General features: G+C 59.2%; 1 protein-coding gene across 1 annotated transcript in view; it reads right to left on the bottom strand.

The window, feature by feature from the left end:
• EPHA8 (EPH receptor A8) overlaps window positions 1-8,497 on the bottom strand; it is a 35,587-nt gene extending 27,090 nt beyond the window's left edge. Inside the window, exons 1-2 of the mRNA XM_059137593.1 lie at window positions 8,410-8,497; window positions 2,941-3,005 (exon numbers count right to left, since the gene is read on the bottom strand). The gene's annotated coding sequence lies outside the window, so the exon portion shown is untranslated. The remainder of the gene's footprint in view (window positions 1-2,940; window positions 3,006-8,409) is intronic.
• Window positions 8,498-19,780: the final 11,283 nt, after the last annotated feature.

Below are 19,780 nucleotides of genomic sequence, written 5' to 3'. Positions count from 1 at the left end.
CCCACCTGGGCACCCCCGTCCCCGCTCCCCGAGGCCTGGGGCCCTCCTCCTCCACCCCCACCCCCTCCGACTGCTCTGCAGCTCTGTGCTCTGTCTGGAACAGAATGCACTGACCCAGCTGTGCAGCCCTGGGGGCCTCCCGTCCCCTCTCTGAAGCCTGTGCTTCTCGTATGTGAAGTGGGCTGGCGGAGGCCTGCCCCTTCCACCAACTCCAGGGGATGCTGAGGTTTGGTGGGGGACAACTGAATGTGTCTGTCATCTAAGGCAGTGCTGGTTTCTGCCTGCTAATTCACCAGATGTGCTGGAACCATGGAATGGGTCCCAGCCTGTGCAGGGAGGGGCATGGCCTGATGAAGAGCCTGGATCCTGGGGCCAGATATCCCCTGACCTCAGCAGAGGGGCTTAACCTCCCAGAGCTTCGGGTTTTTCACAGGGAAAATGTCCCTTTCGTGCATTCTCATTGATAACCACTGCACAGAGCAGGTTCTGTGATCATTCCCGTGTGATAAATGGGGAGGTGGCGGCCAGGTAAGTGACCTGCCTGGGTCACAGTGATTAGAGGCCGCAGAGTACAGGCTCGTCCAGACCCAGCAGACCCTCGGCCTTTAGGCTGTGCAGCCGTGGCTGACAATCCAGTCACTCTGCTGATGCCGGAGACAGCCATGGATGGCCCTTGCTCCCAGGCTGTTTAATAGCCTTCAGAATCCGAGGAACCTCCTGGAGCCTTAAGGGCCATGACCACAGGCTCCCTAGCCAGCTAAGCAGGAGAATCACCTGGAAAGCTTATGAAACAAAAGACTGCCAGGCAACCTCCCGGGATCCCCTGCATGTAGGGTCCTGTAGCCTCACTTGCTAGCCTGGAACAGGTTAAGGTCTAGAGTTTGGGGAGCAGGGATTTCACCCAGGCTTCTTTCCACTCCGGGCAAGCCCAGATGGTCCCTGCTCAGCATACAATGCTGGGGGCCTCTCACCTTCTCGCATAGGTGGACATAGGAGGACATAGACTAAAGAGAGGACAAGGGACTCAACCAAGGCTCTGGGCCCAAGCAACTGGAGTCTGAGTCCATCCTCTGGAAACTGATAGCAGGAAAGTTATTCCTGGCTGCTCTGACCTCAGCTTCCTCATCTGTGAAATGGGATGGCTGTACCTACTCACAGGATTGGCTATGCGGATTAAATGAGATCATGTCTTTGAACCATTCAGAGCTATGTGAATATACATTATTTGTTCTAATTCCCCAACAGGATAAGATAACTGAGCCACGCTTTGCGGCACTCTGCAAACAAAAGAATCTTAGATTTCTAGCACAATCAGCGAAAACACAAGTCTGGCCATACTCCACCTGCGTAAAACCCTTACAATTCCTCTAAACACCAAGTCCTGAGCTCTGAGAAGGACAGAGGGACAGAGACACCCAGAGCCAACCTGGGGCCGGGCTCAGTCCTTTCTAGCTGCTGGGTCTCAGGGGAAAAGATGACCCAATCATCGGCCCGGCGGTCACCTACTCAAGGGTCAGTTCCAGAGCTGGGTCACTTTCTCAAGCCCTTTCCTACCTTGCTCACCCCTGGAAGGCAGCCACCTGGGGCACACAAAGGGGCATTTCACCGGGAGAAACTGAGGCCCAGGGAGGTAAAGAGACACCTCAAGGACCCAGCCTTTGCCCGGAGTCAAGGCTGAGCTTCTCAGGCAGAAAGGAGTTCCCTCCTGGTTCTTGGGTCCATGGGGTCTGCTGTGAAACTCCCCGAAGCCTGGAGCACGGGACCTCATGGAAGTGCACTTGGCCTCCCGCCGCCCAGAGATGAGAGCTCCAAAGGGAGAGGAGGGGGGCTCCAGCCTGCCCCCAGCCACAGGCCACAAACGGCCCAGATGAAAAGTGAAGAAACACTCCCACTCCCTTCACAAGTTGAAGTCACTGTCACCATCATTATTAACATTATTAGCCTTGTCTCCAGAACCATGGAAGCCAGCGTTCACGAAAGAAGTCACATGCACGTGACACGCCTGCATCTGGCGGGGACGGGGATGTATGTGTGTGTGTGTTTCTGAGCGTGCTGCAGGAGGAAATGTCTGTGACACAGAACCGTCACACACACTAATGACAATGACAGTGACAGCACATTCGGCGAGGGCTCCCCAGGTGCCAGGCATGGCGCCAGGACCAGGTGTCACCTCCTCTCAACCTGACAGCAAAGCCCACGAGGTCGTCACAAGCTTATCCCTTGCCACAGACGGGGAACTGAGCCTCGGGGAGTGAGGTGGTGACCCCCAGGGCCGCCCCGCTTGTCAGTGGCAGAATCGGGGCTCGCCAGGCTCACGGAGGGAGGGTCTGGATAGGAAAGGTGGAGGGTCGGGCCGAGGATGCCGTGGGGTTACCACACCCACTCCCCAGGAGGATGGCAGGGGTACCGCCTGAGAGTCCGGAACCCCCCGAAGACCTGACGGGCTCAGCCCAAGGGTCACCGTGGAGGTCAGAGGGGCCTGGCGGCTTTGGCTGCAGTGGGTGTTGGCAGGTGCCGTCCAGATGATTCTGATGGAAGAGAATAACAGGGGCCCGGTGGCTCCTGGTGAAGGCAGGGCAGGACGGAGGGGGCAATCCCGAAGGGGTGACATGCCTGGCTGGGGCCCATATGAATCTGGAGGCCCAGAACACAGATGTACGGATTCCACACCTAGTGGCCTTAGGCTTAAGAACTGGGAGCTCTGTAGCAGGGTTGGTTCTATAATCCCAAGGGTCTGCATAAAGAAAGGAAGGCAGGCACAACGGGAGGGAGGAAGGGAGAGAAGGAATCAGCAGCTCTATTTCTAACTGCTGTGTGGCCTTGGGTAAGTCACTACACCTCTCTGGGCATCTGCTTCCTTTTGATCTGATGATAAGACCCTGAGTCACAGCATTTCTCTGCTCACAGAGGGTGATGCGGGCCCCGCTGCGGGTCACCTACCCCGTGAGCTGGATATGTGAGCCAGCCCCAGTCTCCGTGGATGGTGGACGTGTCCAGCAAGTTCACTGTAAAACAGGAGAGGAGAGAACATCAGGCCCTAGGATACCATTCCCCAGTCCCACAGTGCAGCCCAACCTGGACATGCTGGTCTGCTCTCGCTCCTGAACACGCCAGCTTCACGCCTCACTTCCCTTCTCCTTCCGGGTCTGGTTCAAGTTGTCCCTCTTACCTGAAGCCATCTCCCACCACCTTGGCCCAAATGTGACTTTCCAAACCCCCACAACATAAGGTGCCCCAAGAGCCGGGCTTGCCTGGTTGGCGATGCAGTGGAATGGCTAAGAGATGGGCTCAGGAATCCGGGAGGCCTGGGCCAGATTCCCAGCCCTGCCACGTACAGCTGTGTGTCCCTGCACAAGTCCCCACCCCCCAGCCTCAGTTTCCTCCTGTGAAAAATGAGCGTGACGGTGGGTCCTGTCTCACAGGGTGTCTTTAAGACAGCCTCATGCTGGTCTCACTCATGGGACACGACGGCATTCAAAAGCACCCAGCAAGCTTCGCCTCTCAAGGTCATACCTCCCACAGGAGGACCAGCCCAGCTCTGCAATCACCAGTGTCCCTCGGGAGATGCCTGGCACCTACTCCATCCTCTGAGCACATCTGATGTGGGGGCACCTAGAGCGGGAAATGCTGCCTCTCAGCCCCTACTGTACACTGAGCTCTGCGAGGGGCGCTCTAGAAGCCTCCCATCCGTTCCCTGCACCACAACGGTTGCCGCGAGGTGGTGACTCCTGTCTCTGTTTCACCAGTGAAGACACTGGGCGTTGGGGACATTCAGGAACGTGCTCGGAGCCCCACCGGGGTAGCCGGATGGGCTGGCATCCACAACACCCGCAGAAGCCTCCGCAGACGCCAGTTCCAGCAGCCTGAGCCCAGGAAACAGCACCTGAGCGCAAACCGCTGCGGCCGCGAAGGAGCGCTGGCCTGAAAGGCAAGCCTACTCTAAGCCTGACCCCCAAAGGGGACCCCACGAAGTCTCAGTGACACAACAAGAGAAGACCTTGCCTTTGGAGACAGACACTCCCGGGCTCAGATCACGGACCAGCTACATAGTAGCAGGTGACCTTGGCTTCTCTGCCCCTGTTGCTTCACGTGTAAAATGGGGATAACAACACCTAGAGAGTAAACCGGAAAGCCAGGAGTCACTGCCTTATTAAAGCTAATCCCCTTTCCCAAAGTCCTGTCCCTCCTGCCTCTCTCCTTGTCCCTCAGACCTACCCACTCACTGTACGGTGATGAAGGCGCGCTAAACTGTTAAGAAACTGGGGTTTGAATCTCCACTGCTGTGTGTCCTCTGGTGAGTCCCCTCACCTCTCTGAGCCCCTGCCCCGTTTGCTCTGTCTGGTGATGGGCGTACAAGAGGGCTCTTGGCTCCATGGTCCCGATGGTTGCCGTTTCACGCTCCCTTCCCCGGACCCCCTCTCCCTGCCTACAACCATGGGCTTCCGCTTAGGCCAGCTGGGGCATGTTCCAGAGGGTTAACCCCGCGGGGGCCCTCTTGGAACTTTTCTGCAGGGAGGCCTGGTGTCCTTCTGCCTGAAATTTGCACAGCTCGGCGCCTGCCCCTCAAAGATGGAGACAAGCGTCTTCAGGAAATGCTGGAGTGAGGATGCTCTTATTTGCTGATTTTCTCCCTCCTCTTACCCTCCTACCCCATTGTCAGGGGCCCCAGAGGAGAGGCCAGCTGGAGAGAGCTTGCAGAACCAGGGGAGGGGCCTCTGTCCTTCTCCCTGGGTCCCCAGGGGTCAGGTGGGATCAGGGGGATAGAGCCAGTGTCCGCAGAAGGATCTCCCCTCCCCAGCCGGCCCCATGCCAGGGGCGCAGGCAGAGAAGCCTTCCCGCCTCCCTCCCTCCCTCCCTCTCAGGCAATGGAGAGAAAACTGGGTCAGGCAAGCTCTCTCCTCCTGCTGGCTGGTGGGAGGGGGAAGGGGCCGCACTGCAGTTTCCCCCAGACCAGCAGAGCCTAGTCCGGGGGATAGGATGGGGACAGGGGACTAGGGGGCTCCCCCATCCCAACCCACATTCCAGATGGGGTCTCGGAGCTGCACGCTCTCCACGCAGCCGCGACCTGCCCCTACCGCAGGAGGGTCGGCGTAAACGCCCACCACTCAGACTCCTCTCCGTTGGGGCACCGTGACTGGAGGGGCAGCGGCCAGCGGACCCCACCTTCCAGGTCCTTCCCGCCCTGGGAAACCTCACCACATTTGCATCGGATTCTTGATCAGCCAGCCAGGGGGCCCGGAGCATCCTAAGATAAGTCAAAAGTCGATGCTATCGGATTCGGGAAGAGCTATAGGATTCTAGGGCTGCCTGTTCCAACTCCTTCCAGATGCTTCCCCGTCCCTGCCCTCCTCTCCTCTCCCTTTGTCCCTCTTCTTCCCCACCTCCCATGCCCTCTCCTGGGGGGCTGGGGAGGAGACACAGCATATGCCGGTATATGCCGGTCACGGGAAGCTCCGGGCCCACAGGAGATTGCTTCAGGCCTAGAGACGAGTCCAGCGTGAAGCCCACTCCCCCCGAGTGCCCTTGGAAATGCAGAACCTTCTGGTCACCCAGCCCAGGCTCTCTCCTGCTCTTCTGCACTCCTGGCCTGTAGGTCTGTGTGCCTTCCGTGAAGTCAGTTCTCTCTGGGTCCATCTCCCCATTTACCAGTGCGAGGAGAGGACTCATGGCCTCTCCGGGCCTTCAGTGAAGCAAACCTCTTGGCCCCTCGGTGTTCAGTTTCCTCATCTGCAAGATGTCCGTAGGCCTCCCTCTTGGGCCTACCCTCCTAGGCTGTTCTAGGAGATCAAACGGGTCCCTTTCCTGCTCTGAGAAGCACAGATAATTCCCAAGCCTTTCCTGTTCCACTGTGGAAAGCATTATGCGATTTCTTTTTTTCTCCAGCACCGTCACCTTCCCCCATTCCATTTCGCTGAGACTAATACTTAAATTGATTTACATTCCCTGAGGACGCAGTGCGTGATGGTGAGGCTGGAGAATCCGGGTGGCCAGGGGACGTCGGCCAGGATGTGAATGCCTCAGCGATCACCCCAATGTGGTAGAGAATCCACACCAGAGAGTGATAAGCGGCTGTGGGCCTGATCGGGCTTGGGGGGGGCGGGCACGGCTGCAGGTGTAGGGTCCTCTCCTGCCCCGTGAGGGACCTGGCATGGGGGCACCTGGCCAGGCTGGAGCACTGCTACTTTTCAGGAGCCCAGCTGGGAGCAGATAACCCCTCTCTGAGTGCCCACAGTCTTCCTGGCCAATCCTGGCACTGCACCAGCCCAGGACTGATACTGGGAGGGACTCCTTCCGGAGGGAGGGCTGGCCTTTGCGGAACCTCTGCCCCGGGCGGTCCAGCCCGCATGGCCTAGCCCTGACCCCCTGTGGGTACTCTGCCGCACTGGCTGGACAGGTGAGGACTGGCCCTTGGACGATGCCTCCCTCTGCCCAGGACAAAGACATCCCGCCTGCCTCCTTTTGTGGACCTTGCCTCTTCCCCAGCTGCTGCCCCCTCCCTGGACAAGTCCTCTCTCTTTCTCAGGCCAGTGGCCTGCCTTCTGCAGGAGAGTCTGCTCCAAGTCACCTCCCCAGGGGACTCTGGGGGGTGCCAGTCTGCCATTCTGGAAGGTGCTGCATCCTTCCTGGAGAAGATAACTGAAGCAAGCAGTTGAGGGTGTGTGGTCCACAACCCAGAGCCTCAATGTGGACCCCACAGCATCCTGCTGGTAAGAAAGTGTCCCCCTCCCCCAGGCCCCTCTACCCCCATCCTGCCCTCTTCCCAATTCACCTGGCTCCCACCTCAATTCTCTTCTGGTGGCCCAGGAACCTGTCCCCGGTCCCCAGCCACCCCAGCTAGCCCAGCTCCGCCTGCCGCCTTACCTCACCTCTCAGCTTCCCTGCCACAGTCCCTCTCCCCCTGGAGACTGAGTTCCTCTACGTGTGCATTTATCACATTCACGTGTGTTTCCGCGGGCGTAAATGCAAGCTGGATGGTCTTCTTATATATGGAGTAACTGCCCATGGTGCGCCTATTTTCCTGGGCATGCTTCTGGACATGTATGCGTGTGCACAGGCATGTCTACGCACATGTGTCCTGGCTGCACTTCTGGGTCTGACTGTGGGCGATGCTGGAGGTGGGGAGCCGTCCATGAATGTGAGTCTCTACAGGCCTGGGTGTATGTGTGTAAATCCTGATGTGAGTCCATGTGTGCACGTGTGCGTTTCTGAGCTGTTCATGCGTGAGGGGGTGGATCTTCGGTGTAGCCGAGTGGGGATGAGGGAAACTGGCTCTGGAGCTCCCTTGCAGGTGCAAGAAGTTCATCCTGCCGGGGTGGGCACACAGCTCAGCCCCCAGGACCCCAGCCCCCGGATCCTGCCCAGAGCACACGTCGGGCCTCCTCTGGGCTGAGCTGCAGGAGCAGAGGAGATCCTGGGGGTGGGAGGCGGGGTGCAGAACAGAACCCGGGGCGGCATCCGGGCTGGACCTGGACGTCAGTGGGGCTAATTGTATGCGTGTGCGGGTGCGCTCACGTGTGTGCATGCGTGCAGATGTGAGGCCCGGGATGTTGGGGGACCCTGATGGGTGTCTCTTCCCAGCTTTCCTTGCTCTCTCCCACCGCCAGGAGGTCACCTCCCAGACGTTTTTTGTCCTGACTGCTCAGCCCACACTCCTGCTCTTACCCCCCACCCCTGGGTTCCCCTTGTGACTGGATGGCCCCCGGCCTTGCCCCTGGACAAGACCCTGCTCTCAAGGACCTTGTCTGCCTCAGCCCCTGGGCCTGCTCCTCACTGTCCCCTCCTCCCACGGCCACCCTCCTGCCCCTCCCCTCCAGCCATGACTTCCCCAGCCATCTAGCCGGGCCACCTGAGACTCATGCCCTGTCCCTCCGCCCCTCTCACCGGCTTCCGGCAACCTGGTCCTGCTCTCTGCTCCTTAGTTGTTGGTCCTCCTTCTCAATGCCACCCCTGCCCTCTTCTTCAGCCTTCTGAACCTCTGCTCACATCCCTGTGTCCCTCTGTTCTCTGTCCCTGCCAGGTCCCCTGGTCCTTTCCCCTGCTCTGTCCCCTCTCTCCTCTTGTCTTCTGTGCCCCGTCCTGTTCCCTCATCCCCAGTGTCCAACCCTCAGTTCTCCTCCGGGCTCGGAACCCCTCAGTGCTATCCTCCCTTCCTCTCCCCCAGACCCTGGGGGCCTCTGTCCCCCATCCTCAAGCCCTCCGCTCCCTATCCCCCAAGCCCTGTTCCCATCTCCATCGCACGGTCCCCTGACCTCGGGTCTCTCCCGCTGAGCCATTCCTGCCCCCCCCAACCCCGCCCCCAACCCGGGAATCCCAGCCCCTTTGGTGGAGGGGAAGGAAGTTGAGCCTCGGGCAGCCGGCACCGCGCCCCGGCCCCTCGGCCGCCCCCGCCCCGCCGCCGCCGCCGCTCACCTTCGCCGCGCGCCGCGGACACGCAGGTGGCCGCCGCCGCCGCGGCCGTGACGACCCAGAGCGCGGGGGGCAGGCGGCCCCGGGCGGGGGCCACGGCCATGGCCCGGCCGGGCGGGCGGGGGCGCCGCGCACCCTCCAGCTCGGCCGCAGCGGCCGGCGCGTCGGCGCGCTCCCTCGCTCTCCCGCACACCCGGCGGCCGGGCGCACACCCCGGCGCACACGCCGGCACACAGCGCACACGCGGGCACCCGCGCCCGCCGCCGCCGCCGCCGCCGCCGCCGCCCCGGGCGGGGGCCGGCCCGTCACGGCGCCGAGCCAATCAGCACCGAGGCGGGGGTGGGGGTGGGGGACACGGAGCCGCACGGCGGACACCGGCCCGCGGACCCCGCCGCCGCACGTGCGCACGCTCGCCCTCACCCGCCCGCACCTTCGGGGGGCGGCGCGCGCCCCGCGCCCCACGTCCGCACGTGGACTCGGAGCCACCGCGCGCCGAGCCGCGGGCAGGGCAGGACGCTTCCCCGCGACACCGGGACGCGCGGGCCAGACGGGGGAGTCCCCGCGTGGACACTCACGCAGAGGCGAGGCGGCCTCCCGCACACTCACGCTCACACGTATGACCCTCAGACACACGCGCCCAAAGTGCCTCGCGCGGTGACACATTTGGATGCCCCCTAACTAGTGCGCGGACACAGAGGCTCGAAGGGCAATTCAGAAGCACGCTGGGGTAAAAACTCCTCGCCCCTTCCACAGCCTAATGGCTGGGCGCGAGGAAGGCACCTCGAGTTTAGGAAGCGGTAGAGTGCAGTGGTCGGGAGTGCAGACATACAAGATTTTCAATCCTGGCTGTGTGGCCTTGGGCATGTTTCTTAGCCTCTCTGAGCCTCAATTTCCAGATCTGTAAAACAGGAATAACCGTTTCTGTGTCCTAGGGTTGTTATGAGAATCCTATTCAAGGACTCAGGTAAGGGTCCAGCATACTGCCAGGCATACTGCCAGGTGCCCAGTAACGGCAGCTGTTCCTAGATGATGGTGATCACCATTCCCTGCTTTTCCCTCCCCTGACTTCCCCACCTCCAGTTCCATTCTCGGGAGTAGGGATCCCGTCCTGGGAAGGCTGCGGTCTGTGTGCCGATGGTGGGGATGTGGGGGCTCCCTCCCTGGGCCCTGCTTGCCACCTGAGCACCTGGAGGGTCAAGCTGTCTAGGAGGCAGATAAGAGACCTGCAGCTCCTGGGGGACTGGCCCTCAAGTGTTGGTACCCCCAGGACAAGTTGGGACTCTGCCTGTGACTTAGCTGGCATAGACCTTTCCTTAGCTCTCCAACTGCACTCCCAGCCTCCAAGTTCACCGGGAAGAGCTGGTTGGACCCCTGGCTGGAGGTTGCATAGAATGATCAAGACCATTGGGGGAGGACGTGCCAGACCCTGCTTTAGGCGCTTTATAAATTTGCTCTGCTTTGAGTCTCACAGTCCTGCAGCAGCCATGCAGCTAAGGAAACCGAAGTGAAGAAAGAGCATTGCTCGCTTGCACCACACAGCTGGTTACATGCTAGAGAGGAGCTCAGATCCAGATCCACTGGATTCTAACACCCACTTCTTTCCCGTGCATCTTTCTTAGTGACACAAAGGGGGAAGGTAGCTCAGATTAGGTGCTTTCCTAGCACCAACTGCTCAGACCAACTGCCTCAAAGATGTAGTAAGCCCCCTGTTACCAGAGGCATTCAAGCAGACACTAGCAAAAGGCTGTTCGGGGATGCTGTGAAGGGGGTGGGGGTTAGAGGGAGCAGATTGGACCAGACCCTGAGAGGCAAACTCAAATGCCCACATGAGACAGGCAGGCATCCTGATGAAACCCACTGTGGCGGGAGGGGGGGGGTCTCCCCAGCTCCAGTTCACATCGCTTTAGGGAGGGGGATCCGATTTTCTGTGCTTCCAAGAGAGATTTTATAGCTGGAATTTTTATGTGCTCTCTGCTAATATTTAAAGTTGGCAGCTAATGCAAACGTTTTCATAACAACGCAGTGTGGGCAAGCCCGTGGTGGAGCGGCCACAGCTCCTAGGACTCCAGACCTCCCTGCAGGCTCCTCAGATGGAAGAGTTCGTGGCTGGCACCTCGCTTGTGGGGCACTGGGCGCGTGGGCACCACGGGGCAGAAAATTGCACGGAGAGTGCAGGATGCAGTCACCAGTACTCATGGGCACTGCCTATCCCAGCCGGGGCTCCCAGAAATATTTACTCATGGGAGGAGGCTTTGCTGGGGGCTGGGGTTCTGCATTTCCAGGTCCAGGTGGAGCCTGCTGAACCTGGGTTCTACCCGTACTGGTCTTTTGGAGCTGGGGACTCCTTGAAGCATGGGGGGACGTTCTCTGTCACGGGTCTGCTCCATATTCTGAATCTTCTTTAGCGAAATTAGAACTGCATTTCACCGGAATTCTGCGGGGTAAGAGCTGCTTGCTTTCAGTCCTCTCCTCGCTCTCCAAAACTCCCAGGATGCCCCAGCCCCCGTGTGCCCTATCCGGGTCTCTCCCTCCCACCCTTTCCACTCTGCCTGTCTTGTGTGGCAAAGATGCAACTTGCCCACCCGCCAGTGGGAAGAAAGAAGCCATCAGACCCTTCTCCTAAAGAAATGGGTGTCTCACCAGAGCCTTTGGGAATAAGATGCCTTCTCTCCTCTCCTGAGTGGTCAGGCAGGCAGGGCAGCTGGGGAGCGGGGGAGCTTCCCTGGCGCCTCTGTCACCGCCAGCCCATCTCCCAGGCTGGATTCTGCATCCCTTCTCTCCTCTGATCCCTGCTTTTTCCCCATTTCAAAGGCAAGGGAAGTGAGATTCTTGGGGACACATACAATTATGTGAGGTGCACGGGTGGGAACTGGGATGGTTGTGATTAGCTTGCCTCCCCTCCCCGACTGGGTTCTGAGCCTCTCGAGGGCAGTTGGCCATGAAGGGTCCTGGCTGGGTGCCGTGGAAACTTTTGCTGAGTGAGTGAATGAGTGAGAAACCCTCCAAGGAGCCCATGCCTCTCTGGCCAAGTGCTTGAGGCCGCCATTGCTAAAGCCGTTTCTGGGCTGCAGGACAGTTTGCCTTCTGAACACCGTGCAGGTGTGCTAGCCAGCCCTGCTAAATGGGCTTGACCTTCACTCTCCACGGGGTGAAACTGAACAGTGCTCACGTCACCTTCTCCCACCAGCACGTGGGGTCCCTTGGGATCTCGCTCCAGCGGAGCAGGCAAGGTGGGGGTAGGGTGGGGACAGCTGAACTTGGCCAAGCAGGACAGCCTCTGACTCCCTCTCCCACTTCACGGTTCCTCCCCCAACCCCCGGCCTTTGGACTTCTCTGTCCTGAGTGGGAAGGGAGGTTGAAGGGAACATGATGCAAGCCCTATGAGACTCTCCATTTCCTGGGAGAAATACCCTCTCCGGAGTAGTTCTTCTCACTTCACCTTTCTGAGCCTCAGTTTCTCCGACCAGAGGGGTGTAATGAGGGTGTGCACCAGCTCAAAGGCTTGCTATGAGGCTCACGTGAGTTCACAGGTGCACATGTGCTTGGCAACCCATCATGAGATCTGGGTTGGGAAGGCGCTCCTGTATTTGAGAGGACGGGACTGGCTCTGGGCAGTCCCACACCCCAAGGGAAGCACTCCACAGGGCGCCCCTTCAGGAACAAGTACAAGAGATGCTCTGGCAGGAGGTGGGTGGGTGTGGGTGCTCCCAGTGGGGACAGTGGTTCGTGGTTCACCCACCCTAACCCCTGCGCAGGATATCCTGTTGCCCCAGGCTGTCTCACCCAGACTCCTGCAGAGAAGCCCGCCCCACGGCCCCTCTCATCCTCTACTGTCAGGGGACTGGAGGGGGGCCCATTCCTCACCTGTGCATATAGAAATGTTGTCTTGTCTCCAGGCTGGAGGATGGAAATCTGGGAGGTCTTAGGAAGAGCCAGATTCCTAGCATGAGGCTCATGTTACTTCTCCCTTAGGGCCTCAGTGTTCCAATCTGTAATGTGCCCACTGCGCCTGTTTTCCCAAGTTGTAACGGGCATGGAGGGAACGCGGTGCTGGCACTCCACTGGACACGGGACCCCGCCCAGGAACGTGCTTGCAGGCTGGAGAGGAGGCAGCCCCCCCAAAACACGAGGGAGGAAGTAGCTCATGGGACATAGGAAAGATTCACCCGAAGACGGGGAATGTGTTTACTTTTTGTATGTTGCCTCTAGAGCCAGAGCAGGAAAGCCCAAGACAAACCTGTCAGATCGAAATAGATCTGACGCGCCACATTTGTAATTTGTTTTTTTTCTAGTAGCCGTATTACAAAAGTAACAAGAAATAGGCCATATCGAACGTCATAATGTATTTGTTGAGTGACTGTTGCCCGGTATACAATGTTAATTTACTAATCAATTTGCTAATTTAACAACTCTGTGCTGAACCCCTCCCAGGGCACCGTGCCAGGTGCTGGGGTGAACACTTTGGGGCCACACGGACATGGTCCTCGTGCTCGCAGAACTTCGGCCTAGCGGGGAGGCAGATAATTAACTAGGCAATTACAAAATCCCTTTCCACATAAGGGAATATTTCAGAAACTGTAGGAAAACTTAAAATAAAATTTACAATTTAAAATATTTCCAAAAAAAAAAAAAAAGTCCTCTTTAAGCAGAAAATACTGAATGTAATTTAGCCCTTGCTCAGTGGCCCAGAATCATCCCTATGAATAAAGAATCCTCGACTATTGATGTGGGAAAGGACTTTAAGATGAGTTCGTCCATCCAGCCGCTCATGGCAGGACAGTGGGGGGCAGAGGCACCTCCAGCACCACGGTGGCGGGCTGAATGGCCTCCTGGACCACAGCATGACCCCAGGGCTTCTCTGCCTCCCTAGTGTGACCCCATCTTCCCAGGACCCCCTGGCTATCTGCTACCTTCTCTCTGCTGCTAGGCTCCTGCCTCTACCAGTTTCCAGCCTCCTGAACTGCTGCTTCTGGCGTGGACTGAGAAAACGGAACGCTATTAGAATTGTCCGTAGAGTAAGACTCCGTGGGCTCTAAGCGAGGGTCTCCCTTGTGAGCAGAGCCCAAGCTTAGTGTCAGGGATGTGGTGGCTAGAGTTCTCTTTAGGTAGCTCTGGCTGCTCTCAGGATGTTTGTTCTGGGGTTGGAGGGTAAATGAGGTGTTGTTATAAATACCTAAGAGGCTTATTAATGGCCAGGCATGCACAGACTAATTGCTTCCTCCTGTTTACATATAATCAATCACTTCCACAGTTTGGAGCCACCAGAGACAGCAGAAAATGGGGGGGAGGGGGGGTGGACCCCACTGGGATGGGCCTCCGAGCCCTGGGCTGCTTACTGCTGGTGTGCAAGTCTTTCCTGCCCCGAGAAACCAAACCATCCCTTTGTCCCTCACTCGCCTGGCCCATGCTGTCTCACTCTCTCCTACCCTCACCCAGGAAACTTCTGGAAGGAATGGTGTATTCCACAGACTCTCCTGCTCTTCTCTCTCCGTCCCTCCTCTATTCTTTTCACCTTCCCCGCCCCTCACACACCACCTGCCCCAGACCCACGCCGCACGGTTCTCTGGCCCGTGCCTGGTCTCAGCCGCCATCCTCGTCGGTAGACAGCCACACAAGTCAGAAGACGGAACTTTCTCTCCGGTACCTCCTTCTCCATCAGCCGAGTATCCTGGACACCCCAAATCCTTTGATTTTTACCACCAAAACATACCTCGAATTCATCTGCTCCTCACCATAGCCACCCGTCACCTGGGGGACTGACATCATGCACCCTCCCCGGGTCCCTCCAGTCACGGCCCACACTGCAGCCAGAAAGCCATTCAGTGCCAAAGATCATGGTCAGCTGCTGCCCCACACCTTCCCCTCCCCTGAGGGGAGACTTTCCAGACCCTTCCACCCTTCTCTCTGGAAAAAGACCCAAATCCTTATCATACCTGCAAAGCCCAGTCCAGGTGACGTGGACCCCGGCATCTCTCTTCCCCTTCTGTGTTCTTTTGAATGTACCATGCCCCCTCTTGCATACAGACGTTGTCCTCAAGTCTCTCTTCTGGAACATTCTCCTACCTCTGTACCCCCTGTCCATCCTCAGAGAGCCACGCCTGAGCCCTGGCCGGGATCGGTGCTCTCGCGGAAACTTGCCCATTTCCAGTGGCACCCTCAGCTCAGTTCGGAATCCTGCCTTTGCGTGTCTGATTCCTTGACTCCAGCCACAGTCCTGTGAGAAGGGGGACTGCCTCTGCTCCTCGTGGGCCCGAACCTGCAACAACCGGCGCATGCGCAGCCCTTTGTAAGGACTCTTCGCCCCGTCCCTGGCTCCCTTTTGAGCCCTGCCCAGGCCTGGAACTAAAGCTAGATTCCCTTTGCCACTAACTGCCTATGTGACTACAGGCAAACCTACTACCTCTCCGGGGGGCTGCTCAGCCTGGGGTAAGGTCTCTAAGTGTTCCCAACATCTAGGATGACAGGGACCAATGTTCATTACACCTGTTCATCTTAACAACAGCCCTTTGAAGTAGGTTCTATTATTATCTAGATTTTATAAGTGAGAATAATCAGGGATGCGGGCAGGTGACATATTTGTCCTAGAGGACAAAGTCACTAAGTCGTGGGCTCGGAATTCGAACTCAGATCCGTGTTTCCAGAGCCCAGGAGCGAAGTCGTGAGGCACCGGAAGTGGGGAGAGTCGTGGGTGCTCAGGATAGGGGAAAGTTCAGAACTTGGGCTTAGTTTCGGGGAGGGAGAAAGCAGAGGCCAGGTCGGTTACTGATCTGTGGGTTAACCGGAGGCTGTGCTGACCCTTCCCTAAGCCCCTCAGACTTCTGGGGGAAGGTAAAGGGGCTCATGGCTGCAAGGAGAGACCACCCCTGGGAAACCACAAGGGATGGGGCAGGGAGGTCCTGCCCAGTCTGGGGTCTGCAGGGCCTCGAACCCTGTGGGAAGGCTGGATTATAGGGCCGGGGCCAAACGGGGCCAAACGGGGCCAAAGGGGGCCTGACTTCTCAACTTGACCATGGCATGGAGCAGGGACCCTCCCTATGGAGTATTAGGAGGATGGGGCCCCTGGCAGCAGGTGGGGGAGAGTCCCTACATGTATTGGGGGACCAACAAAGAGTGTGGGCTCCAGTCAGACCAGGCTGGGATCCCAGGCCTGACGCCCGCTGTGCGCTCTGTGGCTTCAGGAAATCACTTCCCCTGTCTGAGCCTCAGGACCCCGACTGTCCAAGGGGGACACCCCCCCCCCCTGCCTTCATGTTATGAAGATCGAAGGGGTTCCTGGTGCGCAGTAGGCCCCCCTGCATCGATCTCAGCCTCGCCCCCACTCTCCCCCCACCTCCGCGCCGCCCCCCAACCCGAAGACCTCCCTCAGGGAGCAGGAGGGATCAGCCATGGCTCATTATCAGAAAGAGGGGTATTAATATCCCTGATATTAAAAAATAACCTTATCATCATTCTGCCTTGTCGGAGGAGATGAGCCCACATCAGCATTCTGACAGATGGGAACAGCGCTCTGTGTTTGCGGGTATTTGCGGGAGAGAGACGGAGGAGAGAGGGAAGCAGGGAGACAGGGAGGGGGGCCCAGAGTGTGAGGGCCTGTTGGGTGGGGAGCCCAGGGCTGTGTGGGTGTGCCGGCGGGGTGGGGGCGGGGCGGGAGGTGGGCGGGTGGCGGTGGCACTTCTCCCGAGCAGAGGAAGAGTTTGGGGAGGGTGACTTGGTAATACCCATTATTGAAAGTATTGAAATGCTAAGCAGCTCTAAAGATCTCTGCCTGATTTTCATTAAAGCGGCTGAGGCAGAGGGTGTACTGGGAGGGGCAGCAGCTGGGGAAGGTCTGACGACAGAAGACAGCCAGGGTCAGGACCACACGGAGGCCACCTTTCCAGACACCACCGCCGCTGTTACCGTCACGAGTCACCGCGACCCAGGGGAAGCCCCGGCCATGCATTAGAGGCCATCCTGGTCACTGCGCAGCCAGATCGCTGAGCTGGACCCAGGGCTGTTGCCCTAGTGCTGCTGCTCCGATAGCGCCCCCCAACCCCCATCTTCCCACCCCTGCCGCCTCCGGAGAACAGGTTCTCCTCTGTTCTAGGAGCAAAGAACCCCTATCCCACCTCCGCCCCATTCCTTCCCATCCACGTTTTCTGAGCCCAGGCAGTGTCCTGTCGGGGCAGGGGGAGGGGGCAGCTCTCAGGGAACTGCTTGTCTGACCTGAAATAGGCTGTGGGTGGGAATTTCCAAGAAGCTAAGGAAGGGTCAAAAGGAAGGAATGCTAAACAGCATGGTGATGGAGGAAGGGAGTCGGCACAGGCCCAGAGAGGGCAACTGACATCCCCAAGGTCACACAGCCAGCAGCAAATGTGGGACCAGACCCAGCTGCCCGGCTCCTCATCCACTGCTCCCCCGACCCCCAAGACCATCTCACTGTGAAGCAGCTGGAACATGGAGATGGGGCAGGACCGTGGGTTTGCTCACAGTCAGCCTTGGAGCCAGGCAGGGTGGGGGAATCTCTGTCCTGCTCCCCAGCGGGGCAGGAGGAAATAGGGGGTCATCCTTTGAGGGGTACCTGTGGTGGGCTGGATGCTTTGCAGTTCCCCTCCCTTCCAATAACCCCATTCCAAGTCTTTAGGGGTATGGTGCCTCTTACACTAGGCTCCCAGAAGGCCCAGAGGGGGAGAGCAAGCTGTCCAAGGTCAGCCAGCCAGGAAGCAGCCAAACAGAGGTAAACCCAAGGGTATCAGACCCTCAAATCTGGGTTTGTCCCCCCTCGAGCCAGACAACCCCCTGGAAGCAGTTTCTTGGAAAGGAGACAGGATGTAATTTGGAAGCTGGAGAGCCTCAGTGGATTAGGGTCACCTAGAAGGAGCTCCCAAGGGCCTAGTTTGATTTGGAATTGTCCCCAAAGCACATTTACTCCCCGGGATGCAAGTGGAAGGGGGACCGAGAGGCCCAGGCTGCTTGGGGCGTTTGAATTCTAGCGAGGCTGTTCCAGCTCCTGGCCCAAGGTCATTTGTTCAGGGAAGAAAGCAGCTTCTCAGCCCTCCGCGCCCCTCCCTCCCTGCTCTGAGCCGGGAGCTGGGGGAGGCTGAAGGACAATGTTCCGGTAAAAGCAGATTACCCCGCCAGTGTGAGGGGCCGGCTAGGCGGGATGGCACTGTGGTGACAGGTCCATCAGGCGCCTCTCTGAGGGGATGCTTCCTGGGGCTCCCGGTGACAGGCCCGGGCTGTGGAGGGAGTGCTGATGAGGGGTTGGCTGGAGACAGCCTTCCAGCTCTGGCCTCAGGGCCTGGCCGCAGACTCTCTGATGCCTCCTCCTGAGAAGCCCCGGGAATCACCCAGCCACCAGGCCCGGTGCCCGCTCTGGACAGTCCACTGCATCTGTTCCCTCTTCAACTCCAACCCCCTCCCCCTCTTCTGGCCTCTGCCTCCCTACCTCCAGCCCGACTCCCACTCCCACGGCCAGGGGAACCTTTCTGCACGCGGAACACCACGTGCAGCGAGCCCACTGCCCCAGGAGAAGGCTCCGCTCCTCGGCCTGCAAAGCCAAGCCCGTTGTGGTCTGGCTTCTGCTTTTCTCTGGGGCTACATCTCATACTCTTCTCTCTCTCCTCCAGACCTTTGCACGCGCTCGCTCCTCCTTCCTCCTGGCATCCTGCCCTAGCCTCTACTTCTCCCACAAGTCTCAGCTCAGGCTCACCTCCTCCTTGAAGCCTTCCTTGAATGGAAGCCCTGAAGTCTGGGTGAGGGCCCCCCAGGTCCCCGGCACTCACCCCCTTTGTCCTCCTCTTTGTCCTGACGGCTGGCTGCGGTGGACTCTCACGCGTGCCGGGCACGTGCTGGACGCCTACACTGCTTCACTCCTTCCTGGCTCCGGCCAGAGCAAGGTGAATCCCTGTGTGGCCATGCAGCAAACTGGGGCATCTTACGTTCGGCCACTGTATAAAGGCGGGGGTGGGGGGTGGGCAGTGATTGCTCAAAGGCACCAGCAGGTTAGTGTCTGATGTGAGCCAAGAATTCCAGGATCCCGACTGGTGTCTTAGCCTCTGGGGCTGTAATCTGGTTCTGGCTGGAGGTCAGCTCCCTTCAGCCAGATTTTGGCCAGGACCAGCAACTCCGGCCCACCCCCTCCCCGCAGCAGCCCTGGGCCTCTGAGCAGCTTCCCCTGGAGGGTGGGGCTAGAGCGGGGTGGTGGGCAGGGGCAGGGAGGAGCTGAGGCCCCCAGGGCAGCTGGGAACCCATGGCGCCTCCCCTCCAGACTCTCTCAGGCTCTCCTGGTGCCGTTTCTGTGTCCCCTCAGCAGTTCCTGACCTCTGGGCTTCCGTCTGGATCTCGCCTCCCGCACGCGATCCCATCTCCACATTTCAGACTAGCCCCCCCTCCGGCTCTCAGGGTGGTGGTGGGGGGTGCTCCGTATTCTGGCTGGAGCATTTCTGACCCTGGACCCTGCCAGAAGCCTTGCCCCAGGCCCTCGGTCTGGCCTTGGGCTTGTTCTGTCAGCCTGTCCCCACCACCAGAGCTTTGAACCCCAACGTGGAGCTTAGCACTCCGGGCCCCACCTCCTCTCCCCACCGCTGCTGAGGGGCTGGGAGGGGGGGCGGCCCGGGATGATGAAGTCCTCTCAGAAGGAAGAAGCTAAAGATGTAAACGAGCCCGTGAAATCCCCGATGACAGCCGTGACCACTGTGGCTCCAGCCATTAAACACGGAGCTTTCACGGCCCCTGAAATACACCTGGGGCGCTTGTCAGCCGCTCCTGCTCATCACACACGCAGGCTGTGCACACGCGGGCACACGTGGGCATGCACGGGCGTGCGCACACACACAGGCTCAGGGAGCACCCCAGAGGGTGGGATGGGGGACCCTAGGCAATGGTTCCAATAGTCCCCTTGGGCCGCTGGGGAGACGGGAGCCCGGGGCGGAGGCCCAAGCCTGCTTCCCGCGTGGCCGCCTCCTCTTTCAGTCGGATTGCACAGCGCCCGCCCATCCCCGGCATCCCAGCCAGCCCGGGGGGGCCTTGATGTGGGTCAGACGCTGTTGAATAGCCATGCCTCGTCCCAAACACACAGCACGGGGCCCGGCCCACAGCAGGCACGGGATAGAGGCACCAACAGGGGGCAGTCAGTGGCCTCGACCACTGAGGAGGATCCTGAGGACCTTGTGCGTCTTCTGAGGCCCAGGCGGCTAAGTCGAAAGCCTGGGGAGTCTGGGCTCTGAGCTCTGGCCTTGCCTCTCCCTCCTGTGTGACCAAGGCCTCCCCTTGTTGAGCAGGAGTGTCCTTCTCTGACAAGTCCCTGGCCTGCCCTGGTCACGGAGGCCTCAGAGCCGGTGGCTCGGGTAGCCTGGCCAGCGATGGCGGCCTGGGTACTGGGGGAGCTTGGAGC

This window comes from Mustela lutreola, chromosome 10, assembly GCF_030435805.1.
Source record: "Mustela lutreola isolate mMusLut2 chromosome 10, mMusLut2.pri, whole genome shotgun sequence".
Lineage (NCBI taxonomy): Eukaryota > Metazoa > Chordata > Mammalia > Carnivora > Mustelidae > Mustela > Mustela lutreola.
The sequence above is the reverse complement of the archived record's forward strand: the minus strand, read 5'-3'. Positions and strand labels throughout refer to the sequence as shown.